We start from the raw sequence: 12483 nt of genomic DNA, 5'->3' as shown, positions 1-12483 counted from the left end.
TACAGATTAATCTGAAGGTCCTGAGTTCAGTTCTCGAGTCTGCGGCTCTCTCTCAATTTTCTTCTTTTCTATACATTTCTGAAATGAATGTGTCCTTTCAAAAGTGTTCCATTGGTATCATTAACACGAGGAGTTTCGTGTACAGTGAATGCATACGCGAACACACATGAGGAAATTGGTTTTAATCAAGCCTCAGTAGCGCAGTTGGCAGCGCGTCAGTCTCATAATCTCTGAACAGAGTAATCTGAAGGTCCTGAGTTCGCTCCTCAGCTGGGGCACAGTTTCTAACTTTTCTTATATATTTCTGAAATCAATGTGTTTTTTCAAGTGTTTGTGTCGCCTAATGGTAAACACGAGGTGTTTTCTATATACAACGAATGCATACATAATCACGCAACATGCTGAAATATATTTCTACGCATCTTCCTAAGGGCCATTGACACAGCGCGTCATTATCTTCATCTATCAATACAGATTAATCTGAAAGTCCTGAGTTCAGTTCTCGAGTCTGCGGCTCTCTCTCAATTTTCTTCTTTTCTATACATTTCTGAAATGAATGTGTCCTTTCAAAAGTGTTTCATTCGTATCATTAACACGACGAGTTTCGTGTACAGTGAATGCATACGCGAACACACATGAGGAAATTGGTTTTAAACAAGCCTCAGTAGCGCAGTTGGCAACGCGTCAGTTTCATAATCTCTGAACAGAGTAATATGAAGGTCCTGAGTTCGATCCTCAGCTGGGGCACAGTTTCTTACTTTTCTTATATATTTCTGAAATCAATGTGTTTTTTCAAGTGTTTGTGTCGCCTAATGGTCAACACGAGGTGTTTTCTATATACAACGAATGCATACATAATCACGCAACATGCTGAAATATATTTCTACGCATCTTCCTAAGGGCCATTGACACAGCGCGTCATTATCTTCATCTATCAATACAGATTAATGTGAAAGTCCTGAGTTTAGTTCTCGAGTCTGCGGCTCTCTCTCAATTTTCTTCTTTTCTATACATTTCTGAAATGAATGTCTCCTTTCAAAAGTGTCTCATTCGTATCATTAACACGACGAGTTTCGTGTACAGTGAATGCATTCGCGAACACACATGAGGAAATTGGTTTTAATCAAGCCTCAGTAGCGCTGTTGGCAGCGCGTCAGTCTCATAATATCTGAACAGAGTAATCTGAAGGTCCTGAGTTCGATCCTCAGCTGGGGCACAGTTTCTAACTTTTCTTATATATTTCTGAAATCAATGTGTTTTTTCAAGTGTTTGTGTCGCCTAATGGTCAACACGAGGTGTTTTCTATATACAACGAAAGCATACATAATCACGCAACATGCTGAAATATATTTCTACGCATCTTTCTAAGGGCCATTGACACAGCGCGTCATCATCTTCATCTATCAATACAGATTAATCTGAAGGTCCTGAGTTCAGTTCTCGAGTCTGCGGCTCTCTCTCAATTTTCTTCTTTTCTATACATTTCTGAAATGAATGTGTCCTTTCAAAAGTGTTCCATTGGTATCATTAACACGAGGAGTTTCGTGTACAGTGAATGCATACGCGAACACACATGAGGAAATTGGTTTTAATCAAGCCTCAGTAGCGCAGTTGGCAGCGCGTCAGTCTCATAATCTCTGAACAGAGTAATCTGAAGGTCCTGAGTTCGCTCCTCAGCTGGGGCATAGTTTCTAACTTTTCTTATATATTTCTGAAATCAATGTGTTTTTTCAAGTGTTTGTGTCGCCTAATGGTAAACACGAGGTGTTTTCTATATACAACGAATGCATACATAATCACGCAACATGCTGAAATATATTTCTACGCATCTTCCTAAGGGCCATTGACACAGCGCGTCATTATCTTCATCTATCAATACAGATTAATCTGAAAGTCCTGAGTTCAGTTCTCGAGTCTGCGGCTCTCTCTCAATTTTCTTCTTTTCTATACATTTCTGAAATGAATGTGTCCTTTCAAAAGTGTTTCATTCGTATCATTAACACGACGAGTTTCGTGTACAGTGAATGCATACGCGAACACACATGAGGAAATTGGTTTTAAACAAGCCTCAGTAGCGCAGTTGGCAGCGCGTCAGTCTCATAATCTCTGAACAGAGTAATCTGAAGGTCCTGAGTTCGATCCTCAGCTGGGGCACAGTTTCTTACTTTTCTTATATATTTCTGAAATCAATGTGTTTTTTCAAGTGTTTGTGTCGCCTAATGGTCAACACGAGGTGTTTTCTATATACAACGAATGCATACATAATCACGCAACATGCTGAAATATATTTCTACGCATCTTCCTAAGGGCCATTGACACAGCGCGTCATTATCTTCATCTATCAATACAGATTAATGTGAAAGTCCTGAGTTTAGTTCTCGAGTCTGCGGCTCTCTCTCAATTTTCTTCTTTTCTATACATTTCTGAAATGAATGTCTCCTTTCAAAAGTGTCTCATTCGTATCATTAACACGACGAGTTTCGTGTACAGTGAATGCATTCGCGAACACACATGAGGAAATTGGTTTTAATCAATCCTCAGTAGCGCTGTTGGCAGCGCGTCAGTCTCATAATATCTGAACAGAGTAATCTGAAGGTCCTGAGTTCGATCCTCAGCTGGGGCACAGTTTCTAACTTTTCTTATATATTTCTGAAATCAATGTGTTTTTTCAAGTGTTTGTGTCGCCTAATGGTAAACACGAGGTGTTTTCTATATACAACGAATGCATACATAATCACGCAACATGCTGAAATATATTTCTACGCATCTTCCTAAGGGCCATTGACACAGCGCGTCATTATCTTCATCTATCAATACAGATTAATCTGAAGGTCCTGAGTTCAGTTCTCGAGTCTGCGGCTCTCTCTCAATTTTCTTCTTTTCTATACATTTCTGAAATGAATGTGTCCTTTCAAAAGTGTTCCATTGGTATCATTAACACGAGGAGTTTCGTGTACAGTGAATGCATACGCGAACACACATGAGGAAATTGGTTTTAATCAAGCCTCAGTAGCGCAGTTGGCAGCGCGTCAGTCTCATAATCTCTGAACAGAGTAATCTGAAGGTCCTGAGTTCGCTCCTCAGCTGGGGCACAGTTTCTAACTTTTCTTATATATTTCTGAAATCAATGTGTTTTTTCAAGTGTTTGTGTCGCCTAATGGTAAACACGAGGTGTTTTCTATATACAACGAATGCATACATAATCACGCAACATGCTGAAATATATTTCTACGCATCTTCCTAAGGGCCATTGACACAGCGCGTCATTATCTTCATCTATCAATACAGATTAATCTGAAAGTCCTGAGTTCAGTTCTCGAGTCTGCGGCTCTCTCTCAATTTTCTTCTTTTCTATACATTTCTGAAATGAATGTGTCCTTTCAAAAGTGTTTCATTCGTATCATTAACACGACGAGTTTCGTGTACAGTGAATGCATACGCGAACACACATGAGGAAATTGGTTTTAAACAAGCCTCAGTAGCGCAGTTGGCAGCGCGTCAGTCTCATAATCTCTGAACAGAGTAATCTGAAGGTCCTGAGTTCGATCCTCAGCTGGGGCACAGTTTCTAACTTTTCTTATATATTTCTGAAATCAATGTGTTTTTTCAAGTGTTTGTGTCGCCTAATGGTCAACACGAGGTGTTTTCTATATACAACGAATGCATACATAATCACGCAACATGCTGAAATATATTTCTACGCATCTTCCTAAGGGCCATTGACACAGCGCGTCATCATCTTCATCTATCAATACAGATTAATCTGAAGGTCCTGAGTTCAGTTCTCGAGTCTGCGGCTCTCTCTCAATTTTCTTCTTTTCTATACATTTCTGAAATGAATGTGTCCTTTCAAAAGTGTTCCATTGGTATCATTAACACGAGGAGTTTCGTGTACAGTGAATGCATACGCGAACACACATGAGGAAATTGGTTTTAATCAAGCCTCAGTAGCGCAGTTGGCAGCGCGTCAGTCTCATAATCTCTGAACAGAGTAATCTGAAGGTCCTGAGTTCGCTCCTCAGCTGGGGCACAGTTTCTAACTTTTCTTATATATTTCTGAAATCAATGTGTTTTTTCAAGTGTTTGTGTCGCCTAATGGTAAACACGAGGTGTTTTCTATATACAACGAATGCATACATAATCACGCAACATGCTGAAATATATTTCTACGCATCTTCCTAAGGGCCATTGACACAGCGCGTCATTATCTTCATCTATCAATACAGATTAATCTGAAAGTCCTGAGTTCAGTTCTCGAGTCTGCGGCTCTCTCTCAATTTTCTTCTTTTCTATACATTTCTGAAATGAATGTGTCCTTTCAAAAGTGTTTCATTCGTATCATTAACACGACGAGTTTCGTGTACAGTGAATGCATACGCGAACACACATGAGGAAATTGGTTTTAAACAAGCCTCAGTAGCGCAGTTGGCAACGCGTCAGTTTCATAATCTCTGAACAGAGTAATATGAAGGTCCTGAGTTCGATCCTCAGCTGGGGCACAGTTTCTTACTTTTCTTATATATTTCTGAAATCAATGTGTTTTTTCAAGTGTTTGTGTCGCCTAATGGTCAACACGAGGTGTTTTCTATATACAACGAATGCATACATAATCACGCAACATGCTGAAATATATTTCTACGCATCTTCCTAAGGGCCATTGACACAGCGCGTCATTATCTTCATCTATCAATACAGATTAATGTGAAAGTCCTGAGTTTAGTTCTCGAGTCTGCGGCTCTCTCTCAATTTTCTTCTTTTCTATACATTTCTGAAATGAATGTCTCCTTTCAAAAGTGTCTCATTCGTATCATTAACACGACGAGTTTCGTGTACAGTGAATGCATTCGCGAACACACATGAGGAAATTGGTTTTAATCAAGCCTCAGTAGCGCTGTTGGCAGCGCGTCAGTCTCATAATATCTGAACAGAGTAATCTGAAGGTCCTGAGTTCGATCCTCAGCTGGGGCACAGTTTCTAACTTTTCTTATATATTTCTGAAATCAATGTGTTTTTTCAAGTGTTTGTGTCGCCTAATGGTCAACACGAGGTGTTTTCTATATACAACGAAAGCATACATAATCACGCAACATGCTGAAATATATTTCTACGCATCTTTCTAAGGGCCATTGACACAGCGCGTCATCATCTTCATCTATCAATACAGATTAATCTGAAGGTCCTGAGTTCAGTTCTCGAGTCTGCGGCTCTCTCTCAATTTTCTTCTTTTCTATACATTTCTGAAATGAATGTGTCCTTTCAAAAGTGTTCCATTGGTATCATTAACACGAGGAGTTTCGTGTACAGTGAATGCATACGCGAACACACATGAGGAAATTGGTTTTAATCAAGCCTCAGTAGCGCAGTTGGCAGCGCGTCAGTCTCATAATCTCTGAACAGAGTAATCTGAAGGTCCTGAGTTCGCTCCTCAGCTGGGGCATAGTTTCTAACTTTTCTTATATATTTCTGAAATCAATGTGTTTTTTCAAGTGTTTGTGTCGCCTAATGGTAAACACGAGGTGTTTTCTATATACAACGAATGCATACATAATCACGCAACATGCTGAAATATATTTCTACGCATCTTCCTAAGGGCCATTGACACAGCGCGTCATTATCTTCATCTATCAATACAGATTAATCTGAAAGTCCTGAGTTCAGTTCTCGAGTCTGCGGCTCTCTCTCAATTTTCTTCTTTTCTATACATTTCTGAAATGAATGTGTCCTTTCAAAAGTGTTTCATTCGTATCATTAACACGACGAGTTTCGTGTACAGTGAATGCATACGCGAACACACATGAGGAAATTGGTTTTAAACAAGCCTCAGTAGCGCAGTTGGCAGCGCGTCAGTCTCATAATCTCTGAACAGAGTAATCTGAAGGTCCTGAGTTCGATCCTCAGCTGGGGCACAGTTTCTTACTTTTCTTATATATTTCTGAAATCAATGTGTTTTTTCAAGTGTTTGTGTCGCCTAATGGTCAACACGAGGTGTTTTCTATATACAACGAATGCATACATAATCACGCAACATGCTGAAATATATTTCTACGCATCTTCCTAAGGGCCATTGACACAGCGCGTCATTATCTTCATCTATCAATACAGATTAATGTGAAAGTCCTGAGTTTAGTTCTCGAGTCTGCGGCTCTCTCTCAATTTTCTTCTTTTCTATACATTTCTGAAATGAATGTCTCCTTTCAAAAGTGTCTCATTCGTATCATTAACACGACGAGTTTCGTGTACAGTGAATGCATTCGCGAACACACATGAGGAAATTGGTTTTAATCAAGCCTCAGTAGCGCTGTTGGCAGCGCGTCAGTCTCATAATATCTGAACAGAGTAATCTGAAGGTCCTGAGTTCGATCCTCAGCTGGGGCACAGTTTCTAACTTTTCTTATATATTTCTGAAATCAATGTGTTTTTTCAAGTGTTTGTGTCGCCTAATGGTAAACACGAGGTGTTTTCTATATACAACGAATGCATACATAATCACGCAACATGCTGAAATATATTTCTACGCATCTTCCTAAGGGCCATTGACACAGCGCGTCATTATCTTCATCTATCAATACAGATTAATCTGAAGGTCCTGAGTTCAGTTCTCGAGTCTGCGGCTCTCTCTCAATTTTCTTCTTTTCTATACATTTCTGAAATGAATGTGTCCTTTCAAAAGTGTTCCATTGGTATCATTAACACGAGGAGTTTCGTGTACAGTGAATGCATACGCGAACACACATGAGGAAATTGGTTTTAATCAAGCCTCAGTAGCGCAGTTGGCAGCGCGTCAGTCTCATAATCTCTGAACAGAGTAATCTGAAGGTCCTGAGTTCGCTCCTCAGCTGGGGCACAGTTTCTAACTTTTCTTATATATTTCTGAAATCAATGTGTTTTTTCAAGTGTTTGTGTCGCCTAATGGTAAACACGAGGTGTTTTCTATATACAACGAATGCATACATAATCACGCAACATGCTGAAATATATTTCTACGCATCTTCCTAAGGGCCATTGACACAGCGCGTCATTATCTTCATCTATCAATACAGATTAATCTGAAAGTCCTGAGTTCAGTTCTCGAGTCTGCGGCTCTCTCTCAATTTTCTTCTTTTCTATACATTTCTGAAATGAATGTGTCCTTTCAAAAGTGTTTCATTCGTATCATTAACACGACGAGTTTCGTGTACAGTGAATGCATACGCGAACACACATGAGGAAATTGGTTTTAAACAAGCCTCAGTAGCGCAGTTGGCAGCGCGTCAGTCTCATAATCTCTGAACAGAGTAATCTGAAGGTCCTGAGTTCGATCCTCAGCTGGGGCACAGTTTCTAACTTTTCTTATATATTTCTGAAATCAATGTGTTTTTTCAAGTGTTTGTGTCGCCTAATGGTCAACACGAGGTGTTTTCTATATACAACGAATGCATACATAATCACGCAACATGCTGAAATATATTTCTACGCATCTTCCTAAGGGCCATTGACACAGCGCGTCATCATCTTCATCTATCAATACAGATTAATCTGAAGGTCCTGAGTTCAGTTCTCGAGTCTGCGGCTCTCTCTCAATTTTCTTCTTTTCTATACATTTCTGAAATGAATGTGTCCTTTCAAAAGTGTTCCATTGGTATCATTAACACGAGGAGTTTCGTGTACAGTGAATGCATACGCGAACACACATGAGGAAATTGGTTTTAATCAAGCCTCAGTAGCGCAGTTGGCAGCGCGTCAGTCTCATAATCTCTGAACAGAGTAATCTGAAGGTCCTGAGTTCGCTCCTCAGCTGGGGCACAGTTTCTAACTTTTCTTATATATTTCTGAAATCAATGTGTTTTTTCAAGTGTTTGTGTCGCCTAATGGTAAACACGAGGTGTTTTCTATATACAACGAATGCATACATAATCACGCAACATGCTGAAATATATTTCTACGCATCTTCCTAAGGGCCATTGACACAGCGCGTCATTATCTTCATCTATCAATACAGATTAATCTGAAAGTCCTGAGTTCAGTTCTCGAGTCTGCGGCTCTCTCTCAATTTTCTTCTTTTCTATACATTTCTGAAATGAATGTGTCCTTTCAAAAGTGTTTCATTCGTATCATTAACACGACGAGTTTCGTGTACAGTGAATGCATACGCGAACACACATGAGGAAATTGGTTTTAAACAAGCCTCAGTAGCGCAGTTGGCAGCGCGTCAGTCTCATAATCTCTGAATAGAGTAATCTGAAGGTCCTGAGTTCGATCCTCAGCTGGGACACAGTTTCTTACTTTTCTTATATATTTCTGAAATCAATATGTTTTTTCAAGTGTCTGTGTCGCCTAATGGTCAACACGAGGTGTTTTCTATATACAACGAATGCATACATAATCACGCAACATGCTGAAATATATTTCTACGCATCTTCCAAAGAGCCATTGACACAGCGCGTCATTATCTTCATCTATCAATACAGATTAATCTGAAAGTCCTGAGTTCAGTTCTCGAGTCCGCGGCTCTCTCTCAATTTTCTTCTTTTCTATACATTTCTGAAATGAATGTGTCCTTTCAAAAGTGTTTCATTCGTATAATTAACACGACGAGTTTCGTGTACAGTGAATGCATACGCGAACACACATGACGAAATTGCTTTTGATCAAGCCTCAGTAACGCAGTTGGCAACGCGTCAGTTTCATAATCTCTGAATAGAGTAATATGAAGGTCCTGAGTTCGATCCTCAGCTGGGGCACAGTTTCTTACTTTTCTTATATATTTCTGAAATCAATGTGTTTTTTCAAGTGTTTGTGTCGCCTAATGGTCAACACGAGGTGTTTTCTATATACAACGAATGCATACATAATCACGCAACATGCTGAAATATATTTCTACGCATCTTCCTAAGGGCCATTGACACAGCGCGTCATTATCTTCATCTATCAATACAGATTAATGTGAAAGTCCTGAGTTTAGTTCTCGAGTCTGCGGCTCTCTCTCAATTTTCTTCTTTTCTATACATTTCTGAAATGAATGTCTCCTTTCAAAAGTGTCTCATTCGTATCATTAACACGACGAGTTTCGTGTACAGTGAATGCATTCGCGAACACACATGAGGAAATTGGTTTTAATCAAGCCTCAGTAGCGCTGTTGGCAGCGCGTCAGTCTCATAATATCTGAACGGAGTAATCTGAAGGTCCTGAGTTCGATCCTCAGCTGGGGCACAGTTTCTAACTTTTCTTATATATTTCTGAAACCAATGTGTTTTTTCAAGTGTTTGTGTCGCCTAATGGTCAACACGAGGTGTTTTCTATATACAACGAATGCATACATAATCACGCAACATGCTGAAATATATTTCTACGCATCTTCCTAAGGGCCATTGACACAGCGCGTCATCATCTTCATCTATCAATACAGATTAATCTGAAAGTCCTGAGTTCAGTTCTCGAGTCTGCGGCTCTCTCTCAATTTTCTTCTTTTCTATACATTTCTGAAATGAATGTGTCCTTTCAAAAGTGTTTCATTCGTATCATTAACACGACGAGTTTCGTGTACAGTGAATGCATACGCGAACACACATGAGGAAATTGGTGTCGATCAAGCCTCAGTAGCGCAGTTGGCAGCGCGTCAGTCTCATTATCTCTGAACAGAGTAATCTGAAGGTCCTGAGTTCGATCCTCAGCTGGGGCACAGTTTCTAACTTTTCTTATATATTTCTGAAATCAATGTGTTTTTTCAAGTGTTAGTGTCGCCTAATGGTCAACACGAGGTGTTTTCTATATACAACGAATGCATACATAATCACGCAACATGCTGAAATATATTTCTACGCATCTTCCTAAGGGCCATTGACACAGCGCGTCATTATCTTCATCTATCAATACAGATTAATCTGAAAGTCCTGAGTTCAGTTCTCGAGTCTGCGGCTCTCTCTCAATTTTCTTCTTTTCTATACATTTCTGAAATGAATGTGTCCTTTCAAAAGTGTTTCATTCGTATCATTAACACGACGAGTTTCGTGTACAGTGAATGCATACGCGAACACACATGAGGAAATTGGTTTCGATCAAGCCTCAGTAGCGCAGTTGGCAGCGCGTCAGTCTCATAATCTCTGAACAGAGTAATCTGAAGGTCCTGAGTTCGATCCTCAGCTGGGGCACAGTTTCTAACTTTTCTTATATATTTCTGAAATCAATATGTTTTTTCAAGTGTTTGTGTCGCCTAATGGTCAACACGAGGTGTTTTCTATATACAACGAATGCATACATAATCACGCAACATGCTGAAATATATTTCTACGCATCTTCCTAAGGGCCATTGACACAGCGCGTCATCATCTTCATCTATCAATACAGATTAATCTGAAGGTCCTGAGTTCAGTTCTCGAGTCTGCGGCTCTCTCTCAATTTTCTTCTTTTCTATACATTTCTGAAATGAATGTGTCCTTTCAAAAGTGTTCCATTGGTATCATTAACACGAGGAGTTTCGTGTACAGTGAATGCATACGCGAACACACATGAGGAAATTGGTTTTAATCAAGCCTCAGTAGCGCAGTTGGCAGCGCGTCAGTCTCATAATCTCTGAACAGAGTAATCGGAAGGTCCTGAGTTCGCTCCTCAGCTGGGGCACAGTTTCTAACTTTTCTTATATATTTCTGAAATCAATGTGTTTTTTCAAGTGTTTGTGTCGCCTAATGGTAAACACGAGTTGTTTTCTATATACAACGAATGCATACATAATCACGCAACATGCTGAAATATATTTCTACGCATCTTCCTAAGGGCCATTGACACAGCGCGTCATTATCTTCATCTATCAATACAGATTAATGTGAAACTCCTGAGTTTAGTTCTCGAGTCTGCGGCTTTCTCTCAATTTTCTTCTTTTCTATACATTTCTGAAATGAATGTCTCCTTTCAAAAGTGTCTCATTCGTATCATTAACACGACGAGTTTCGTGTACAGTGAATGCATTCGCGAACACACATGAGGAAATTGGTTTTAATCAAGCCTCAGTAGCGCTGTTGGCAGCGCGTCAGTCTCATAATATCTGAACAGAGTAATCTGAAGGTCCTGAATCCGATCCTCAGCTGGGGCACAGTTTCTTACTTTTCTTATATATTTCTGAAATCAATGTGTTTTTTCAAGTGTTTGTGTCGCCTAATGGTCAACACGAGCTGTTTTCTATATACAACGAATTCATACATAATCACGCAACATGCTGAAATATATTTCTACGCATCTTCCTAAGGTCCATTGACACAGCGCGTCATTATCTTCATCTATCAATACAGATTAATATGAAAGTCTTGTGTTCAGTTCTCGAGTCTGCGGTTCTCTCAATATTTTCTTCTTTTCTATACATTTCTGAAATGAATGTGTCCTTTCAAAAGTGTTTCATTCGTATCATTAACACGACGAGTTTCGTGTACAGTGAATGCATACGCGAACACACATGAGGAAATTGGTTTCGATCAAGCCTCAGTAGCGCAGTTGGCAGCGCGTCAGTCTCATAATCTCTGAACAGAGTAATCTGAAGGTCCTGAGTTCGATCCTCAGCTGGGGCACAGTTTCTAACTTTTCTTATATATTTCTGAAATCAATGTGTTTTTTCAAGTGTTTGTGTCGCCTAATGGTCAACACGAGGTGTTTTCTATATACAACGAATGCATACATAATCACCCAACATGCTGAAATATATTTCTACGCATCTTCCTAAGGGCCATTGACACAGCGCGTCATCATCTTCATCTATCAATACAGATTAATCTGAAGGTCCTGAGTTCAGTTCTCGAGTCTGCGGCTCTCTCTCAATTTTCTTCTTTTCTATACATTTCTGAAATGAATGTGTCCTTTCAAAAGTGTTCCATTGGTATCATTAACACGAGGAGTTTCGTGTACAGTGAATGCATACGCGAACACACATGAGGAAATTGGTTTTAATCAAGCCTCAGTAGCGCAGTTGGCAGCGCGTCAGTCTCATAATCTCTGAACAGAGTAATCGGAAGGTCCTGAGTTCGCTCCTCAGCTGGGGCACAGTTTCTAACTTTTCTTATATATTTCTGAAATCAATGTGTTTTTTCAAGTGTTTGTGTCGCCTAATGGTAAACACGAGTTGTTTTCTATATACAACGAATGCATACATAATCACGCAACATGCTGAAATATATTTCTACGCATCTTCCTAAGGGCCATTGACACAGCGCGTCATTATCTTCATCTATCAATACAGATTAATCTGAAAGTCCTGAGTTCAGTTCTCGAGTCTGCGGCTCTCTCTCAATTTTCTTCTTTTCTATACATTTCTGAAATGAATGTGTCCTTTCAAAAGTGTTTCATTCGTATCATTAACACGACGAGTTTCGTGTACAGTGAATGCATACGCGAACACACATGAAGAAATTGGTTTTAAACAAGCCTCAGTAGCGCAGTTGGCAGCGCGTCAGTCTCATAATCTCTGAATAGAGTAATCTGAAGGTCCTGAGTTCGATCCTCAGCTGGGACACAGTTTCTTAC

At 39.7% G+C, this 12483-nt stretch overlaps 9 non-coding genes across 9 annotated transcripts; all 9 read left to right on the top strand.

Moving 5' to 3' along the window:
- Positions 1 to 2065: 2065 nt before the first annotated feature.
- Positions 2066 to 2154, top strand: TRNAM-CAU (transfer RNA methionine (anticodon CAU)). Its single transcript is given in 2 exon segments — positions 2066 to 2102; positions 2119 to 2154. It is a non-coding gene; the product is annotated as a tRNA-Met (tRNA).
- Positions 2155 to 3472: 1318 nt separating this feature from the next.
- Positions 3473 to 3561, top strand: TRNAM-CAU (transfer RNA methionine (anticodon CAU)). The gene is given in 2 exon segments: positions 3473 to 3509; positions 3526 to 3561. It is a non-coding gene; the product is annotated as a tRNA-Met (tRNA).
- Positions 3562 to 5817: 2256 nt separating this feature from the next.
- TRNAM-CAU (transfer RNA methionine (anticodon CAU)) lies at positions 5818 to 5906 on the top strand. The gene is given in 2 exon segments: positions 5818 to 5854; positions 5871 to 5906. It is a non-coding gene; the product is annotated as a tRNA-Met (tRNA).
- Positions 5907 to 7224: 1318 nt separating this feature from the next.
- On the top strand, positions 7225 to 7313 carry TRNAM-CAU (transfer RNA methionine (anticodon CAU)). The gene is given in 2 exon segments: positions 7225 to 7261; positions 7278 to 7313. It is a non-coding gene; the product is annotated as a tRNA-Met (tRNA).
- Positions 7314 to 8162: 849 nt separating this feature from the next.
- TRNAM-CAU (transfer RNA methionine (anticodon CAU)) lies at positions 8163 to 8251 on the top strand. The gene is given in 2 exon segments: positions 8163 to 8199; positions 8216 to 8251. It is a non-coding gene; the product is annotated as a tRNA-Met (tRNA).
- A 1318-nt stretch (positions 8252 to 9569) lies between these two features.
- Positions 9570 to 9658, top strand: TRNAM-CAU (transfer RNA methionine (anticodon CAU)). Its single transcript is given in 2 exon segments — positions 9570 to 9606; positions 9623 to 9658. It is a non-coding gene; the product is annotated as a tRNA-Met (tRNA).
- Positions 9659 to 10038: 380 nt separating this feature from the next.
- On the top strand, positions 10039 to 10127 carry TRNAM-CAU (transfer RNA methionine (anticodon CAU)). The gene is given in 2 exon segments: positions 10039 to 10075; positions 10092 to 10127. It is a non-coding gene; the product is annotated as a tRNA-Met (tRNA).
- A 1318-nt stretch (positions 10128 to 11445) lies between these two features.
- On the top strand, positions 11446 to 11534 carry TRNAM-CAU (transfer RNA methionine (anticodon CAU)). Its single transcript is given in 2 exon segments — positions 11446 to 11482; positions 11499 to 11534. It is a non-coding gene; the product is annotated as a tRNA-Met (tRNA).
- Positions 11535 to 12383: 849 nt separating this feature from the next.
- Positions 12384 to 12472, top strand: TRNAM-CAU (transfer RNA methionine (anticodon CAU)). The gene is given in 2 exon segments: positions 12384 to 12420; positions 12437 to 12472. It is a non-coding gene; the product is annotated as a tRNA-Met (tRNA).
- The last annotated feature ends 11 nt before the right edge of the window (positions 12473 to 12483 follow it).

The sequence above is a fragment of the Pholcus phalangioides genome, unplaced genomic scaffold (assembly GCF_987345545.1).
Source record: "Pholcus phalangioides strain wild (caught in Gottingen) unplaced genomic scaffold, Ppha-v1.0 ptg000017l_1, whole genome shotgun sequence".
NCBI classification, from domain to species: Eukaryota; Metazoa; Arthropoda; class Arachnida; order Araneae; family Pholcidae; genus Pholcus; species Pholcus phalangioides.
Note: the sequence above shows the minus strand (reverse complement) of the source record. Positions and strands in the feature narration are given on the sequence as shown.